The sequence below is a fragment of the Medicago sativa genome, chromosome 3, assembly GCF_051527215.1.
Source record: "Medicago sativa cultivar Bolivia chromosome 3, Bolivia_mono, whole genome shotgun sequence".
Taxonomy (NCBI): domain Eukaryota; kingdom Viridiplantae; phylum Streptophyta; class Magnoliopsida; order Fabales; family Fabaceae; genus Medicago; species Medicago sativa.
The window spans coordinates 63,232,040-63,238,039 of NC_140751.1; the positions used below are offsets into that span (position 1 = coordinate 63,232,040).

General features: G+C 34.3%; 1 pseudogene across 1 annotated transcript; it reads left to right on the forward strand.

Annotated features, from left to right (window-relative positions):
* The first annotated feature begins 1,319 nt into the window (after window positions 1-1,319).
* On the forward strand, window positions 1,320-4,517 carry LOC146939042 (zinc finger CCCH domain-containing protein 66 pseudogene; annotated as a pseudogene). The gene has a single exon (XR_015031531.1). The product of XR_015031531.1 is annotated as a zinc finger CCCH domain-containing protein 66 pseudogene (transcript).
* The last annotated feature ends 1,483 nt before the right edge of the window (window positions 4,518-6,000 follow it).

The following is a 6,000-nucleotide window of genomic DNA, read 5'->3' on the forward strand; positions in this document are numbered from 1 at the left end:
GAAGACCTACAGTCGTGCGACTGCAGCAAGAAAACATGTATCCAAACATACGCCTTGAATTATGGTTTGTAACTATGAAGCACAAATCTTTTTCATTTTCGGTTTTTATCAAGGTACCACTCTTTTGGAAATAAACACACTACTACCATTCTCGTTTTTTGAATGTACGCTAGTTTACTGATTTTGGGACACGTGATTTTTTAAATTGAAATATTGTCATAAAGTAAACTTGTGTCCAATCTTATACCATTTTATTCATAAGGTTTAAATTTTTTACAAATTTTGAAGTTACCAACTTGTGAGTAGTTACTTGCAAGTTTACTTACCACTTCATTCAACAATTGATCAAAAATTTCTGACTCAAATTCAGCACATATGCTTCCTAAATCAGTTTGTCAGATGCTGAGGTTCTATTTTTGAAAAAAAGTAATATGTGTGCCTAAATCATTTTCTTTTCGCGTGTATAAAATAATATGTTTTATCTTTCACTCTGGAAGATGTACAGCTTGTTTTTGCCGTTTGGTTAATAAGCTTATGTAACAGTTTACCGCTTTGTTTTCTTTTTTCTTTTCTATTACGAAGGTTTATGTTTCTTTTTAGATTAATTGTTGTGCACAAACTAAGATCTTAAATAATACTGTGATAAACTGTATTATTATTGCAAATTTTATTTTATTTTTTGTTTAAACATTGTTGCAAATTTCTTGGGATTGATGATTTTATAACAAATTTAACAGACTTCCTTTCCATTTCCCTATCTGATTCCTTTCTGTTTAGTATCATATTAAAACACGTTTTCTCGTTTGAGTTTGTAAATTCTGTATAATAATAGAGAGGAAGACAAATATACTGATAAAATAAAAGTCATGTGCAACGATACGAATGGAAAACTTTGTCAAACTAGTTTGATTAGGGAAAATGAATAGGGAACACAAGAACTTCATCATAAGATTTCAGCTTTGCTTGAGTTTTCAGCCAAAGGTTATACTATGGTCGAAGCTCCTCGGGTTTGTGAGCAAAAAAGCAAACTCTTCTGGTGCAATAGGTTTCATACTTGCTAAGCCTTGTTCTATATTGACCAGGATGAAGCCAGAACTCGAAAATACCGTGTGCATATTCACAAGCATCCCCTTTACTGTATGATTCCTTACGAAACTCAGGACAAGGGACACAAATCAGCAACTTTGGGGCTATCCTTCTGATCTTTCCAATTCAAATGTGAGTGGATCACAACAATTCAGGGTTGATGCCTTTTCGAAACGGAGCCAGAGCTTTATTGAGAGCAATAGCGGGGTGAGCTTCAATTCTTTGCTTCCATCTGCGGTGATGAACTCAATAAAATGAGGAAATCTTATTCTTTCGGCTTTCAAAACAGAAGTTTCACTTCAACTGCTGCATTTAATATCGATGATCCAGATGTTGAAGATCCACGCCAATGCTATAATCCAGACGCGGTTTCGTCTTTGCCAGAGAAATTGTACATGGAGCATAAGCAGAAGGTGGTGTGAATCTAATGTTAACTTTGACATTGGATCCTTTGTGCATCTCTAGGCTAGTTTATTTATTAAATGTTTTTATTTTATTTTATTTTATTTTATTTTATAGATCTTAATTAAATATAGGTAATATTTTGCAGAAAATATGGTATAGTGTCGATAATACAAAAGTTAGGACAGAATGCAAGTATTTTGCATCAGTAACAACTTGTTACTACTACAAGGATATAGTATATGGTTCCTTTTTTTTCTCTCTATATCTTTGCTTTGTTAATCCTTCTTAAATCTGTATTGACATTTTGTTCACTCAAAAGCACAAAGTTAAGATCAGAATTTTCTTAATTCTAATCAAGAAAGTTTGTTATCCTCAAAATGCAAAATTAAGGATTTTGTCTCTACACGATTAATTCACCTGATACGAGATATATATATACAGTTACAGAATGAATTTTCATAATAAAAAAAGACACTTGACCGAATTTCTTTCTTCAATATAACAAGCGTGAGACATTAGAAATGCGTGACCAATATATACAAAATACACCTCATGTAGAGTAACTTTGATTGTAAAACAAGAAACCAACTCAACTAACTCTATGAAATCTGGAACTTGATATAACAGCTTCTAACTGTTTTTCTAACTGTCTTGAACTGATCTATTTAGCAGTGACTAGTGCAGCAGCTTGGTGGGCTTTTCTTTTTGACCTCAAAACCGTAAAACAACAAAAGACACTGAAAGAGTCTACCACTTCTTCCTTTGCATTGTTTTCCAAGTTTCTAAACCTTCACCAAGTTTCGGTGCAGTTTCCTTATTCTGTAAGTTCTTCTTTTATAATTCTAGATTTATGTATTTTTCTTATTCTTCACGATGAATCAGTGAATTTCACCAAAAGATGAGATCTTTTCTAAAAATATATGAGATTGCAATGTGTTTTCTTGGATGCTAAGAAAGTTCCTTAAAAAGGGTGTGTTCTGAATTATTTGTGTTTGTCTTAGTAAGAGTGTACTTTTCTTATTCTTCTTGATGGTTAATTGAGTTTCGGCTAAAGATTTGATCTTTTCTTTAAGTATTTGAGATTACAATGTGTTTTCTTGGTTGCTAAGAAAGTTCCTGAAAAAGTGTTTCTTGAGAGTCTTGATGAATGTGTATGAAAGAACATGCTTTCTCTTTCACTCTCTATAAGACAGAAAGAAGGTTCGTTGATAGACAACTTTTTATACGCTTTGTCATATCAATGTTGGATGATACACAAAATAACCATTGTTGTGTTCTTAATCTAACAATATTAAATGCAGTTGGTCGATCGATAAAATTATCAAGCTGAACGTGTAGTTGTCATGAGTGTAGAATCCCAGAATTGTTTCTATTGTCTTGCTATTTATGTACTAAGGATGTGCAATAGTTTTCCATTGTTTGTGATTATTTTTATAGTTATTGTTGTGCATAAACTATGATATTAAACATTTAAAAATTAAAATAATATTTGTTGCCAATTTCCTGGTGATTGATGATTTTGTAATAAATTTAACAGAACCAAGATTGCCTCAAGGGAGAAGGTTTCGAAATGGAGAAGCAGAAACAACATGTAGGTGGACCTCGAAGTATGAAGAAAGACTATCGGATCGATCGATCCCTACCTGACATAAAGAATGAGGTATATAATACAGATGAATTTAGGATGTATAAATTCAAAGTGAAACTTTGCTCATGGGATAATGCTCCTCATGAGTGGACAGAATGTCCCTTTGCTCATTCTGGGGAAATTGCAAGGCGCCGTGATCCAAAGAAATATTATTACAGTTGTGTCCATTGTTATGAATTTCAGAATGGATCATGCAGTAGAGGGGATACATGTCAATATTCACATGGTGTTTTTGAGTCCTTGCTTCATCCTGCTCAATACAGAACAAGGTTTTGCAAGTATGAAACTGAATGCACAAGAAAAGTTTGCTTCTTTGCTCACAAACCCGAGGAGCTTCGCCTGTTGAAGGCTTATACCAGTTCTGCTTTTCCTTCACCTACATCAAATTCAAATTCACCTAGTGTTTCTACAATGGATTCTTTCACATTGATCTCTCCGTCTTCTTTGATACAATCTTCGTCGACACTGCCTTGGACTCCGTCTGCAACATCATCTCCTGCAGGAGGAACCATGTGGCAGACTCCGACTCAGATTCATACTACAGTCCCTACACTTCAGATGCCGAGCAACAGATTGAAAACTGCATTGAATGCTAGAGATAATACTGATCTAGACATGAAATTTCTCGAAAATCAGCACATGCTGAAGCCAATGATAGAAGAGTCAAATAGGCTTGCAGGAGTGAATCCTACTAACCATGAAGACATTTTCGGGTCATCGATACAATCTTCAAAAGGAATGCTGGTGCATCAGAATGTGAACCAAGAACTGTGTGGCTACTCTACCGACCTTTCCGATTCAAATGTGATTGGATCACCACAACTCAAGGTTGATCCATTTATGAATTCAAGATATGATGCCATTTCGAAGTGGAGCCAGAGCTTTATCAAGCGAAGCAGCGTGGAAAACTTTAGTTACAAGCTTCCTTCTGCCACCTCAGTTGAATTAGAGCCTTCTACTGCCTTCTCTGATTGGTACTCCACTGATAGAAAGGTAGATTGGTCTATCCCCGGTGATAAACTCAATGAAATGACGACATCTTATTCATTCGGCTTCCTAGACGATACTAGCAATGTTTCAACAATGGCTGCTTCATCAAATGTTGATGAGAATTATTCATTATTAAGCCAGGAATCTTGGGTTAGCTCACTTGTGAAGGATGATGATCCAACATTGGAATCTGATCAACATTGTGTTGAAATTGAATATCAACTGCAATGCCATAATCCGGACGATGTTTCATCTTAGCCGAAGCAGATGTGCATGTTATATGAGCAGACAGTGTTGTGATTTTTTTTTAATTTAATAGATATGCATTTTATTTAGGTGACATTTTGTAGAAAATCTGGTAATATGCCAATAGTGACAAATATTGCTTCATTTTTTTGTCCCTAATTTTTTGCATTGTTATTAATGTTATACCCTAATTTTGGACCTAAAAATACTAATCAATTCTTCTTTTCTTGCATTTCAAGTCATTTGATATGTCTCTGATCAGTTACATCTTTCTCTGCATTTTATTTCAATGTTATTTGCAAAATTCACATGAAAGGGTATTTTAGTCATTTCCTGCATTCAATTCATTTTAATCCTTGAAAATTGTTTGAGTCTTTTAAATTGGTTTGTATAAGTCCTTGTTTCAATCTCGTGTCAAAATTCATTTCAAAAAATATTCAGTTGAGTCATTTTTTAGTCATTTTAGCCCCTAGGGGCATTTTAGTCATTTCATATGTTAAAATTCTTTCAGTCTTTTAAAAATTTGTTTGAGTCCTTTCAAATAGTGTGAATAAGTCTTCATTTCAATTCTATGTCAGAATCCATTTCAAAAATTGCATTTAAAGTCATTTCGAGTCAATTTTGCCCCTAGGGGCATTTTAGTCTTTTCACGTGTTAAAACCCTGTTTAAATTCTAAAAATTGTCTCTGAGTCTTTTATTTTGCTTGTATGAATTCTTGCTTTAATCCCTTGTTAAAAAAAAATCATTTTTAAATTGCATTTGAGTCATTTTTAGTCGTTTTAAGCCCCTAAGGGGCGTTTTGGTCATTTCACATAATATTTCTGATTCGTTTTAATCTGCTTTGTTGTTTTTAATCGTCTCGTTTTACGTTAATTTTCAATTTACTTTTTCAATTCAATTTTAGTTTTAATTTTCATTTTAGTCCACGCACTTTTGTTATTTACATTTTAATCCTTTTTAAGTGTGTTAAGTCCAAGTGCCATGTGTCCAAATGCTATTGGTCCACAAAAGTTTGTTACAAGTCCAATGCCACATGTCTCTATCCTATTGGTCCAAGGCTTACCACATCATCTATAAATGGGTCAAAGTCAAGTCAAAGTCCACACATTCAATCATTTTTTTTTTTACACAAAAATCATAAAAAAAATCCATTTTCTTTCCCACTTTTCTTTTCTCTCACGTGGCCATTTTTTCATCCTCCATAACCACCACTTTTCTCATCTCTAACTAACTCCACCACCATAACTAACTCTTTTTCTCATCTTCCACCACCACAACAAACCACAACCACCACCAAAACCACCCTAACAAACTCCATAACTAATTTCCACCACCACAAACCACCACCATCTTCATTAATCTTCATCACTTCAACCTCCATAAACAACTTACAAACAATCATCATCATCATCATCCATTCAAACGGTTTCCACACAACAACACAACGGAGTAGCGTGTAACAACAAACAAAAAATCCAGAATCGAAGTTGACGTGAGAAAGAACAAATCCGAACCAGATTCGCGAAGGAGGAAGAAGAAGAAAGTGCAACCGTTTTTAGGCGAGATCGGAGCTCAACGACAACAACACAAGCTGTCGCGAATCAATCCGAAACAGAGGTATATC